General features: G+C 39.2%; 1 long non-coding RNA gene across 2 annotated transcripts in view; it reads left to right on the top strand.

The window, feature by feature from the left end:
• Positions 1–9,104: 9,104 nt before the first annotated feature.
• Positions 9,105–14,219, top strand: part of LOC136016569 (uncharacterized) — a 461,128-nt gene continuing 456,013 nt past the window's right edge. For both annotated transcript variants that reach the window (XR_010613651.1, XR_010613652.1), the window contains exons 1-2: positions 9,105–9,213; positions 9,310–9,368. This is a non-coding gene — a long non-coding RNA (uncharacterized LOC136016569). The remainder of the gene's footprint in view (positions 9,214–9,309; positions 9,369–14,219) is intronic.

Raw genomic sequence — 14,219 nt, 5'->3', positions numbered from 1 at the left:
GTAAAATTATGAAGCCCTAAGTTTCCAGAGGTTTTATTAATGATGGGTTGTGCAAATTCATCTTTGTACAGAACATTCTTCCTAAATAATGAGAAGGCAGAAAACGGAAAAGAATTTTTGTAGATCCCTTCCCCCAGCTCTATCACTTACTGAAGTCAAAACAGCCCAAACCCCTCTAATACTGCATGAAATTCATGGAGATTCTGCTGCATGAAATGTAATTATGATACATGATGCAGCCCCCATTTTCCCACTTAAACACAGAAGTACTTGACTTCTTTACACTGACATTCCTCAGTGTAAAGAAAAGTAACAAACTTCTCTTTTTAAATTGGTTTATGCACTGCCTGAGCACTATTTCTTTTCACCTCATTTTTGTGGTGGCGCAGCATCACCACCAGCAGTTTTTTAGCAGCTGGATTGGAGATCTTTCATCAAGGAAGCTTAAGAAATGAGAGAAAAAAAAAAAGAAAGTAACTGTGAGAAAATAAATCTGAGTTTGTCTCATGATAGGTTTTGTTACAAAAAGGCCACGTTCTTCTGCACCATCAGTGTCTAAAATCTGAAAACGTGGGATGACGAACTTAAGTTAAAAAGACGCTGTTTGCACTATTGTGGACATCAAGCACAAGAGCATTTGGGCATACTTCACGTTGATGGTTCTCATTTCAGTATTCCAGCTATAAAATGCATTATGATCACAAAGCTGTTGTACACATACAAATTATTACTACTTCCTTTTTCTGGGATCTATGGCCATGTTGGTTCTAATTGTATAATTCCAGTGAAAACAAATTTCCCCTGTAAGTGAAGTAATTGCTGACTTCAGGCAGGCATGGCAGGGCTTGTGCATTTGAAGCACCCCTTCCTTGCACAGATTTCTTCACTTGATGTGAAATTCTGTGCAGGACAGTGGATGACTTTTTCAAAGTCTATTAAAATTGAAATAAAATATAATCTCTTGTGTTTAACAGTATAAAATGATAGCCTAATTATTGATAATTTCTTTTTATATTGATGATGATATATTAATAATGAAGAGCTCATTTAGTATTAATATGGAGGTTCTAAGTAGTATTTCCTCTGTAATTTATTGTTCATTAATGTATCATTATTAGAAAGTATCTCCCTGTAATGTTTTAGTGTTGCTATAAAGCTGAGGATATGGATAAAGTTGAGATAAGAATTTACCTTTTCAAGTGTCTAAAGACAGAGTGAAGGTTATTTTCATATTTCAGATCTTGCTTATTTTGCAATGTGAAAGGAGATAAGTGAAGAGCAAAATCTAATACTTCTCACATGTGCCTGACACTCCTGATAGAGACACAAAACGAGCAAACCTCGTATTGACCCTGGAATGATTCAGCACTGTAGAACTATATACAAAATACTGTAGTAATTAAATTTGCATTATAGTTGCCATACAGTAGCTCCTAATGTCAAAGAAAATTATTGAATTTAAAATTGTGTTTATTTCCTTGGAAGTTTAATGTAACATAATCCTGTGTTTTGGGCAAGTGATCTGGCTAATTCATCTCATGCTGATGTCCTCTTCCCGTTATCTGTGAGGGACTGAAAGGAAGTCTTCATTTATTTTTCAGCTCTGTTGTGGCAATATGCATGTTCCAACAGACTATAATAGTCCTATGTTTTGGGAGATTAACTGAAGTACAGAAATGAGTATTACTTCTTTCTGTATTCAACTTGTTGTGATATTGTTGCGGTTTTTTGAGCCAAATCCCATACTGTTAAGCCCCGGGTGAATGGCTGTGTAAAGAGGAAGTTAAATCCTTCTACCTTTAATGGTATTATTTCAAACAGGTTTTAAACTTTTGCAACTATTCGTAATGCTCTTTTCACCAAGTGAGGAAATCACTATGATTTTCTATCATGAAAACAACGCTGCTGTCCAGAGCATTTTAGTCTCTGAGGGTCATTCAGAGCCATGAACTGCAAGGCTGCTGGAGAGACCAGTGTGTTTTATAGGAGCTGTGAAAGCACTGAGGATGATGTGAGTGTAAAGCAGCTGTGGGAGCCAGCAGCAGCCCCATGTGCTTCCCACTGCAGCCAAGGGTGCTATGAAACAGCCTGAAACATAAGCGTATGGTAATAGTGTGTGATACAATCCATCATTAATATCCTTCAGAATCGTTCAGGCATATCTTCCTAAACAGCACCAGGAGTACTCTTGAGTTGGCCAGGTTCAAGGGGATACAGTTTATCTTGCCCAGGTCAGAACGTGGTATAATGGCTGCTCTGGATACTAGGATGGATGTGCATATACTTCAACATTAAGAATCTTTTCCTTAAAACACTTGCTATATATTATTTTCTGGATATTTCTGTAACAGTAATAAGTGCTATCTTCTTAAGCTGCTGTCACTATAAGTGAGATGGCATTAGCTAAAAATGTTAGGCTGGCACTGTCTCTGCAGCACTCCTAAGGCCTCTTAGTCAGCCAGGGCTTTGCTGTGCACTGTCCACAGCCATGCCTTGCAGCAGTGAGTATTTAGCATCACACTGCATGGGAAGAACCCTCAAGCTGCTTTTTGAACCCGGCACCTCTTTGGAAGTTATCTATGCTCTTGAGCCTTCAGGTTATCTGGATGTGATAGCTGATAATGCAGTCTTAGTAACTTACTGGCATCTGCTGGACTTACTCCAATAGGTCCACCTCCTCCTTATGTTAGGAGTCCCAGAGCTGAGCACAGTACATGTAAACCATCTATCTGCAGTGTAGTACACCATGTATTTGGAAGTATGCTCCAATTAGTAGAAAGGAACACACAAAGATTTTAAAATACATTCCCAGCAGAGTTTCACGTCTCACTGTAAATGACTTATCAAATGACTACGTGTCATTTATATCTGCTTGGAGTTTAGTATGAATGGTTTGTTAGACACTTACACTTTGTCAAGAACCCCTACAAATGCATTTACTTTAAGTGTTGAACATTTCATTATAAATGGCTTACAGAACATATCTATAACCTTGGTAACTCCATTCACTTTGTTAGTAATGGCTCCTTGAACACTTAAAGCATAACAATAGCCAAAATGCATATAAATATTTCATCACAAATCTATTGTTACTTATTTATAGCATGCTCACCAAAAGCATTATGGAATATTTATTAAACATTTATAGATTATTTTTGCTACAACTGGTATATGATATAAATGCATTATTCATCTCACAGTAAATCATTGTTGGGCATCCCTTAAGAACAAAGTAGTACCAAGAGGATTTTGGGTCTGCAGAATTTCAAGGGATACATCTTAATCATGTGCCATTCAGATTCTGCTTTGTGTTTATTTTTGTTCAATTAAATGAAAGATGAAATAAGTAAGCAGAAAAATAACTCTTGGAACACGAAGACAGAATGAGGAAATGGTTGCCTTGAAACCCCTGGCCATTTAGCATGCTCTGTCTTTAATACCTGCCAGCAATTGCACATGAAGCTCATGAAGCTGTAAACAGTGCTGCCTTTCTCATACCTATTCTGGTGGGTTTGATGGTGTGTTTCTAGACCTAATAATTTTTAATAAAGACTGTGCTCAGTAGCCATAGTTTTTATTTGATCTGAATTACTTTTCTACTAGTTTCCAGTACTCCAATGTCATTCCTCCCACTTGAATAGTGGACAAAGTACACAAACTTGTCACGTGCAAGTGAGTATGTGTGGGGGTATGTATTTGTGCAGGTCAGATGAACTTGAATATGTGAGGGGTTTGGTTCCTTTGTTTTCTTAATGCTTTGTCTGATGCCTACAGTCTACAGACAGGAATCAGAATACTTTTTAAGTGAACATATAGTGAAGAAAATGCTCCTGTTTTTACAGAAGGGACATCTGGGTCTCTGATCCAGATGGTATTTGTACAGTGGTTCAATAATACACATGAGTATTACCCTTTTCCCTGAGTAAAATTACTTGAATGTTTAAGCCAGTGCAAGAACCCATCTCAGGCTGGTGACAAGATGCTGTCAACGTTTATCTAGCTGCTCTCTGACATAATTTCCTTTAGCAATTTGCCATTCAATAACTGTAAATAGGTGAAGTAGTTTAAACTCTTACTGAGCTTTCAGAAGAGCTGGATTCCCCCAAAACAAGCACATCATTTTATTGAATGATGATATGGAAGGCCCAGGGTTTTAAACCTGTTAAATTACCTTACTTTTTTTTTTTTTTTTTGCTTATGCATCTCTCCATGTGTTCTCAAGTAACATTTTCTAATTAGTTGTGGCTTTATATTGCCGGTTATTTTTCCTCTTTTGTTCTAAATTATAACCTATTTAATTAATTTTGCTCTAATATAAAGGGAGGATATAACTGAGTGTTTCCACAAATGGGGGTGCATAAGTAAAGAATTAGGGTAATCCCTCTAGCTCATTTTCTCCTGGCCTTGTGATGTTTGCAGAACGTTTGATTTGTTGCTAATGTAGCTGGGTATGATACTGCTTATTTCTTTAGGGGAAGATGTTAAGAAGTGGTAAAAGTATCTATTTTTATTTGGTAGTTAATCTCCATTTCAGATTCCTCTGCAGACTTGTCTTGTATCACTGTCATATCCGTATAGCTTTGAAACCTAAAGGGATGAAAGGGAGAAGATGGAGAGAATTGCATGGGATGCGTAGACCAAAGGAAGAGCATAGCAGAGTCATCCATAAGCCAGGCTCTCTGACCAACATATGAGTGCATTATGCATTTGTTTGGTACAAAGACCAGATAGGTGAAAAGAAAAAAACCTACTTTAATTGAGGAGGGAAGTTCAGCAAACACATGGTTGCACAATTTATGGCTTCTGTGTGTAGCTGCAGGAACTTAGTGGATATGGAGGTTGATGCAAGGCAAAAAGTGCAGCTCCCTTGGGGCCCAGAGCATTGTTGCTCTCTGTCACTGTGAGGACAGGTCCTGGGTAATTTCTGGAGGAAAAGGCATATGTCTGGAGGAAAAGCCACCATATCCTTATTCATTTACAACTGAATTAATTTGATCTTGGCGGGAGGAGAAGATACAACTGGACTTTGCAGCTCTTTCGCCACTGTACTTTAGTCTATCATTTTGAAGCTATTTTGGTTTGGAGGTGGTATTTGTTTAGCAATTCTTCTCACATACTGTTCTCTTAAGCACATAACAGAAGCAGCACTTTGTAAGAAATCTTTAATTTGGTTTTCAGTATTTCAGGTGTCTGTTTAAATGTTTGTATTTTGGATGTGAGATTCAATATGAATCTAATAGAGCCTGACACAATTTGTTGCAAAAATCTATTGGTGCAATGGCCACCTAGATCAGGTGGGTGTTTCTTCAAAAATCACTGAATGCTGTTAGATTTTTTTTTTAATTCCTGGCATTTTCAAATGCTCATTAGTGTCATCCTCAGGGGTCTGAGATGGTCATTATTAAAGAATGAGTTCCCAAGAGAAAACGGCTCTGCCAACAGAAGCCAACAAGTGACAGAAGTTCAGCAGTTGCTAGGCAAGTCACTTGTTGAGGTGGTACATGGGTAAATTAGCTTTCAAAGTCTTAAGCTGAACATGTAAAGAACACAGATGTCATGTGGCATAGTCTCCAGAGGTTAAATTTAGGTTCCGTAGCTTACACTGCCAATTTTAAATGGAGGGAAATGTCAGCTAGTGCAGAGCAGAGGTTGAGGGTTTGTTGTGCAAATTCCACTGACATCGACATTAACTGACTCTGGAAGATAAACTATGGATCGACTTCAGCTGTCCATGATTTCATCTGTATTGCGTGTTAGTTCTCCAGTTTGTTCTAGCACAATACCAATTTGCTCCAGTTGACTTGACAAGCTTATGTTTTGTGCCTCTTATTTGGCTGGATGTAATTTATAATCACAGCTACATACCCTTTGTGACTGCAGAAACAGGCAGGCATTATTTTTGCTATTTGCCAGCACTGGGAAGTTACATCCTCCTGAAGCAGTAAGTACATAAACATGGGGTTTAGCAATGTGAAAATTAGGAGCAAGTGTCTGTAATACCAACAAAACTATTAAGCTTCAGAATAGTCATGGATATTTTATTTTTGAAGAGAAATTTGTTCAAAATCAACACAAAGATTAAATTGAAAAAAAACTTTTTCTTTTTTTTCTGCTTAGAATCTTGCTCTTTTTTATGTAAACACAATATGTCTCTGTTTTGTTTGGATAAGATTCTTCGGAAAACAGCAACTTCTCTGTAGACTACAGAAACATTCTCCTATAAAGGTGACAAGTAAACCTCTTAATGCTGTTTTGAACTCATCCACTGCTTGACCCCTCTCTTTCTGTTCTGGGCTTTGTCCAGCTCCCAGCTCAGTCAGTGGGAGATGCTACATTTACTTAATTAGGAATTGGACCATGCTTTGCCACCCCCACCAGTTGCTGCTTCAATTGAAAGCATCCCCAGAGTTGCTTCCCATCAATGGTGTTCCTTTGTGTGGTATTCTCAGGAACAAATCATTCTAGTTGTTTAATTGAAGCAATATGAAAATAAAAAACCCTCTAGGAGTGTTTGGGGGCAGCTTGTGATGAGCCCTGAGCAGTGACATGAGGTGAAAGGCTCACTGTCCTCTTCGTGGCACAGTCACCAAGCCAGACCATGCGGGTCACGGCTGCCTGCTCTGCCAGAGGCACTGTCCCAGAAACGGGATGTGATGGATGTCCCTGGGCCTCTGATATTGGCATTGGCTGGCTCAGTTGCATTAATATGGAATGTGAGTATATCTGCTGCATTCTTCCATGTTTTTAATTCTTTTGCTCTGGCTTTACTGCCATGGTATCTTAAGAGATCTGGCCTGTCTTGAGCACAAGGCTTCTGTGACCCTCCCACATTCCTAATATCCAGGGCTGTGTTTTGGCTAGCACACAATAGAGCATCAGTGGCGTTCAAGAAAGTGAGGAGGGACAGAGTCATATTAAAACCCAGTGGTCTTGTAAGACAGCTGTCTGGATACAGCTGCCTCTTCCCATCAGCCTGAACTGCACCAAAAGCAATTTTAATGTGGCTTTTCATTCTCCTGAGTAAACACAGAGCCATGGCTGCCTGCAGCCCAGTAAGCAGTAAGGGAGCAAAACCTATTCCAGTATCCACAGAGGTCACCTTTTTGATAAAAGCACAAACCACCTAATTAGATTAATGTAATAATTGTACCCAACCAATTACCTATTTCCTACCTGTACTGCGTTCTTAATGAGCTCAGCTAATGAACTATAATGTAATTAATACCCAAGGAGGGAGAGGAAGGAATAAAAGAAACAGTAGTTTTCTATATACGCCAGCCTCATACTATCTTTTATAAAGGCATGGGGGGGAAGTTAAATACTGTTGAAAGAAAAATGTTTAGTGAGGAAGGGAGGTCTCAGGCTTGAGTCCTGCTGAGGCCCTGCCTTGTATTCTGCACTTGAAAAATATCCCTGTAATTACAGAAATACTTAAAAAATACTCATTAATGTTTTCCTGAGACCATCCTTGTAAAATCTATGAAGGAGAATGATAATTTAAGCGAAACTGCAGATCTAAAGTCTCATTGAGTAGTCTGCTGTAGTAAGAAGTATCCTGCAAAAGACTGATCCAAGCACCTGATGTATTCAGAGGCTGTTGGTTTGGGTCTAATTTTGCCTTTGGGTTCGTGGCATATTTGGACACATTCTGGCCAACCAAACCAGGCTCCCCATGGGCAGTGTGAAATGTGTGACACATCTTCCAATTCCCACCAAGTGAAGAATGGGTCAGGTGGTTCTTGGCAGACATGGAGCTGTACCAAATTCTCTGGCTTTTACATCCAGAGGAAGAGAACAATACAGGTTATTGAAGGTAGTGATGGAGCTTTTGTGTGGAGACAGCTCTAGCAAAGTACTAAAAGGTGTAGGGAGAAAATAAAGTGAAGCAATTCGAGATAGTTTTCTCTGAATTAAGTTATGCTTAAGCTATTGAGCAGGCAGTGCAGTAGATATATTAATTGTACCATTTCAGAGCTGCTGGAAAGCAATTCACATTTCTATTTTAGCATCTTAAAATCCAGTTCTAGTTTTAATTATTAATAGGTGTCATGCTATTATTTTGTGCTTGCACATACACATTAATCATTACATGGGTTTGCTAATTTTTTGTTTCATTCAAAAATAAATAAGTAAACCATGACAAGATGCTCAGGATCCTCAAGAGAATATGTTCCCCTCTGATGGGCAAGTAACATCTGTGGGCATTTTGTTGGCTTAACAGTATGTCTGTCAGAAACTTGGTGATTCAGAAAATTTACTAGCACTCACCTAATGATTAATTAGCCTTCTCTGTAAGGAATGGGGCCTCCTCATTATGCATATTGTCACCAAGAGTTTCATCTGTTTGCTGTAATATGTATGCTACAGACTTAATAGAAGGAATTCCAGTAGTCAAGAAATGAGATAAGATTGTTTTTGTGAGCAGAATTAAAGTTCAGCTCTAAATATTTAAGGAAGTCTTCAAGGACATTAATCAGTATAGGTCTGTGCGGTATTACAGAATTGTTTTGCATGAATGAAAATACTACAGGACACTAATTTTAACTAAAATTATTTGGCTGGAAATACATTATATGAGATGAAAGACAGAAGTAGAAATTACTTTAACAGAAATCGTATTTTATCCATTATCCAGTAATACATGCTGTCTGAAAGTGTTTTTTTAAAGGCACTTTCATTTATAATACAAGTTAAGAGTTCTGCTTGGCAAACCCTACGTACAGCCTTCTCATAAAGTCTTCAGTTGTGGAGTATGGGGTCTTTAATGTGTTGAAGGAAAAGGTCAAACTGACACTTTAGGACTTAAAATAATTTATCCTCTGCCCAGGGTTGAGTTAAAGATTGGTTCTTGTGGATGCATACATCCAAATCTGGCCTGTTTCTTATGCGAGTATTATACATACTTCGTTAACTGTTACCCCAGTTGAAAATCTGTAACTTTTAACTGATGACTCACACCACATGTGTCTCATGAGCTCTGTTAAGATTGATTGTTCACATCTGATGAGATGTCCACAGCACAGTTCCTCCACCTGGGGTGGGTGGGAAGCAGATATGGCTGTAAATTGGCAGAATGGCTAACTAACTTTAACTGATGGCAGCAGCACAGTTCCCTCAGGTCATAGCAAGTAATGATTACAGCAATCACAGCTGCTTCGCACTCTTCCATCCCACATGAGATGGTTTGCTGCTATCTCCTCTGAGAAACAGCAGGTAGTTGTCAGTAGTTCTGTGTTTCTCTTTGAAATACTTTAGGCTCTGATAGCCTACTATTTGTCATCTAAACTTCTCCCTTTCCTCTCACCCTAGAGGGAATGGAAGTGAACAACTCCCATTTACAAGCAACAACAGCTGCATGAAGAAGAAAGGTATGTCCAGGGTAGGTTTGGGGTTTTGGGGGGATTTTGTTGCTGTTAGATGATGATGGGAAAAATTTCCTTTACACAGCTATTGAAAAGCTGAAAGGCTTTTTATATACCTTGCCTCTGTGTATATAGTTGATTCCCCAGCCACATTCATTTCAATTGACCATGTTTTGGTTGCTTGTTGTAGTTGTCTCCCATCCCATCATTTGTTTTTATGCAGCAACCAAGCAGGGTAAGGATGTGTTTCCATCCCTGTGTCTGTAGCTAGGAAAGCAGATGGGTTAATGACCTGCCTGGGTGCCACAGTAAGGAAACAGTGAATCCAGTGCTGAGGTATGATGTCAAACAAAAAATGTACTCTGTATGGTGTTTTTGTTTATCTCCATAAATACCTCAGTTTCCTCTGAGAAGCAGAAAAAGAGCAATGTAGCCTCTGTAAGAGCTTTCCTGCTAAACCTGGCCATGTCAGTGACCTTCTCCTTGGGTGGAAACTAAAGAGGAAACTTGGACATCCTCTTGAATTTACTCCTAGGGAGTGGCACTGCCATTCTTCCCTTATCAGGATTCAGACTGGGGAGCCGTGGTGAAGGTTTGAGCCTGGAAGAGGACATAGCATTGCAGGGGAAGCTCAAGTAGTTAAAGAATTGATGCATGCAAGTTATGTTTTATATTTCTAATTTAACATGCTTAATTTACTGTTTCTTCAAAGAGGAAGACAAAATTACTCTGTGCAGTTTGTAGGTTCAAGAATTTTTGTGGCAAATGAATTTCAGTCTTGGAATGGTTTTGTTTGCAGGAGATAGTTGTGTTATATTGGTTTGTTTGGGTTTTGGGTTTTTATCATATATCCAATAAGGAAGCAGAAAAATGGCATGTGACTTGTATGTCTAATTAAAACTATTCAACACAGCTTGAATTTACAATTTATATTTCTTGCACTAATCTGCTTGTGAACAATCTAGAGGCAAGGAGTTATTCATAGAAACTGTTGAGTAAATAATTTTCAGATAATGAAAACATTCAGAAAAGTCAAGATAGTTAATTAGTGAGCAGAAGAAATTAAATTAATTGAATGAATTATTCATAATGAATTATTTGCCTAGCTCTATTTTACATAGTGTGGAAGGTCTGAAGAAGAGCCAGTGTTTGAATTAACTCCAAACAGAAAACCACATCTCTATTTCTGCTGTGTTGAGGTTATTTATTGATGTGTAAAAACAGGCTGGGTGAGCCAATCTATTTAATCATCTTATTCTTTTTGCTCTGTAACATGAGTCATGCTGGATGAGACCATAGATGCTTTGCCTGCAAATGTGCATTAGGGAATATTTGTTACAGAGCTTTTTGTTTTTTTTTTTTTTTATATACTTAAATAGTGTGAGAGAAGCATGATTAGAGCTGAAAATGCTCTATAAAAGCTATAAATTAGGTATATGCTACAGTCCTAATGCTTGCAGTTGACATATGTCACAGCCTTGGCAAAATACTTCTGGTTAATTTTACCTTGCTACTGAATAGAACTGTATCTAAAAGGTGGTTTGTTGAAGTTGTATTTGTTCTCTTGAGGTTGGAGAGTGCATTCCTGCTGCTGTCTTTTTAATTTCTTTTTCCTTAAGGATTTCTCACTTTGCTCCTTATCCCTTGGGGGTGTAGGGGGGGAATTTTAATGGCAATAATGAAATGTTGGAACCCTCAGTTAGTGTTGAAGAGTTGAATGTGGTTCTGCCCTGAGACACAGTGGGGCAATGAGTGGTCAAAGCACACCTGTGTGTCCTTCTGCCTTTGTTTTCCTCCCATGGTGCTATGGAGAAGAACAAAACCTCTTATAATAACAGTTACAGGACTGCATGAAATGAGAAAGGGCTATGCTGTGGTTTCTCCTCCTTGTACAGTCATAACGAGAAAACCAAACTCTCAGGGTTTGATGTGAGTGTATGTGGAGAAGTGATTGAAATAATTAGATAGGTGCGTCATCTACTCTGAGTTGTAACTTCTGGTCTCAAGGAAACCTGGCTCGTGGTGGAATTGTGTTTTTGGCTGCTGCTTCATGCAGCAGCAATTCGCCTACTCTGAGATCAGTCTGATGCAAGATATCCATGGGAAGTTAGTACTTCTGTTACCATCTCTGCGAATGAACAGGTATAGATTAAATGATCTGTTGGCCCACATTATCTTCAGCAAGGGTGGAAGTGACTAAGGGTTTTTTGATTGAAACTGTGGCTGTGCAGGTAGAGATAAGATAATTACAAAGCTGAGTAATACTGTCCAGCACCACCTATATTGTCAGATAGTCCTTTTCTATTCAGTTTTCTCTGTAAAGTGAGAAATGCCAAATTACAGATGTAAATCCCCAGAGAAACAGTATATGTAGTTGTAGATAATCTGTGCATTGATATAAGTAAAGGAAGATATTGTAAATTTAGCAAAATGTATACAAAGTGTTATTTTCTTGGGTACATGAAAATGGTAGAGGGGAGTGAATAACCCTGGAAACCACCACTGTGTAATAACAGAAGGGCATTTCCAAAAATGGCTTTCTGTTGGAGTTTAAGATAATTAAAGGTAGTTCCCATTTACCCAAAGTTACTCACTTAAGCCACAGTTAGGACAGACGCTATGCTAGAATGGCGTCTGACATTTTTCTGCTTTTCGCTACTTCATGTGAATCTGGTTAATCCGATGTCAGGCTTCTGTTAAGGAGCACTGCTGGGCTAAATTATGGGCTGGTTTCTGCAATATTAGCAAATTTGATCCTGATTGTGAAGTGCTGAGAGTTCTAAGGTAAAGGCAATAGAAATGCTAGTTGGAAAATCTAGGCCAGTAAAGACTAAAACCAGATCGCAGAATGATCCTTACTTATGTTTTATTTCTGTATGCTTCCAAAAGCAGCAATCCCCATTGCCAACATACTTAAGCTCTTGAAACCCTTCCTAAAGCTTATTCTGTACAGGAATCGGGTAGCAGGTGGGTTGTGTTATCCATTTACTTCAGGTCATCTCCACATTGGCAGGTACAGAGTAGGAACTGATTGCATGAGAAACACATGCTCTGACTGCAGGTGTTTGGAAGGGGCATGGAAAGAACAAAAAATACGATTGTAACTGGTTGTGTTAGAGAGACAAAGCAGGCTAGAATTTAAAAGAAGAGGTTGTTGTGCATCACTGAACAGCCATTTAGATTTGACTGCAATAGTACAGAGATTGTCATGGTGGTTTAGTTAACATGTTCAGTTTTGATGAAAAAGAAAGTGTCTTTGATCGCTCCGCAGAGAGAACAGTTTATATTTGGAATTGTGCAGGTAGCTAATTCTGTAAGGTCATGCAGTTCAGTGCCCCCCCTCCACTGCAAAGTTGCTGAGTGAAGCAAATCTGGAAAACCCATGGAACTAGAGGGAGAGAAATGATAAAGCTGTTCCAAAAACCATCTATTTGCTTGATGTTCAGAATTGTGGGTTCTGCCATCCTATTTTACGTGATCGTTGCATAAGTTGTCATTGATAGCTCAATGGAGGGAAGAATATGCAAAATTGCTTTAGACAGCACAAGACATATCAAGGTGAAGATTTCACAGCCCTTTTCAAACGATGGCAAGTTTCAGATCTTGGAGCATTTTAAAGAAGAATGTTGTCTTTGTCACTTTGTAAATGACTTGTGCACTGATGTGGAGCCCCAAGGAGGAGCCCTGAAAACAGGTTTGCCTCTCTCCCATCAAACACAGCCTGAGTGATTCCATTGGCCATTCTCTGGCTGCTGCAAACTCTGCACTTCCGGCACTGGCCAGCCTTGGCATCACATAGTAGCAGTTGTGGCACTGACGTGTTTAACGGTGTGGACATCTGGCCCACTCCATGCTGAAAACAGACCATTTTACTCTCTGCAGGCCAAAATGGCTTTTGGATGGTGACAACCATAGGTTGTTGCCAGCTTAAGCAATTATTGGTCTGTAAGTATGTATTTTGGGATGCTAAACATGTAGTTGAGTGAGATACTACTGAGAGACAGAAGGTGGCAAAGTAAGGTGGGAAGGGATCACTGAAGGGAATCTTAAGTAGTTGCCTTCCTTTTACACTGGGTAAAAGAGACACCATCTACTTCTGGATACTGAATTCTCCCTCAGCTTCTCCAGTAGCTATACACCTACTGCTCCTTCTTCTTGTCTGCTATTGCTACAGCTTTTGTGCCGATTTCAGTAATGCCTTCTGTCCAAACATGCCCTCTACCTTTAGTGGAGGGCCACAGAGTTCTGATTTTATGATGTGCTGAATTGTGTATTTATAATACACTAGACAGGAAAACAGCAAATGGGCTTGCAAAAAAAAAAAAAAAAAAAACAACAACAAACAACCCTGCCTGTTAATGTCAACCCTCTCAGTTTTGTGCACTTTGCAAGTGCTGAGTGTTCATGTAGTTGGAAGGTCTTCAACACTGTGACATAAGTGATAGAGTATTTTGGAGCCATCCTTCCCTGAAGGATGGACAGAGTTTGTGTGTCAGGAAATCTTTCGTCACTGCTTCTCAAGAGATGATCCTGGATGTGTTCCAGCACCAGGCTGTAGATGCAAGTTTTGTGAAGGTCACCAAGGCTGCTCAAAATGGGGAGGGAGCTGACATGGAGCTGACATGCCCCTATTGGTCAGTTTTCAGCCATCTCTGCCAAGAAGATTGGCTGTGTGCTCAAGCATGTTATTGGCGATCTTATTATTAACATACCTGACCTTCTTGGTAAGTTGTTCCCAGAGGGAGGACATAGCTTGAGTCCTGCCCCTCTCACCAGTTGTTGACAGCATCTGGTCAACAACAGTGACCAGTACTGCTTCTGCTTGCATCCAACCTTTTGCAAAACCAAATGCCTCCC

The sequence above is a fragment of the Lathamus discolor genome, chromosome 6, assembly GCF_037157495.1.
Source record: "Lathamus discolor isolate bLatDis1 chromosome 6, bLatDis1.hap1, whole genome shotgun sequence".
In the NCBI taxonomy this organism is placed as follows: domain Eukaryota; kingdom Metazoa; phylum Chordata; class Aves; order Psittaciformes; family Psittacidae; genus Lathamus; species Lathamus discolor.
This window is presented reverse-complemented; position numbering and strand designations above follow the sequence as displayed.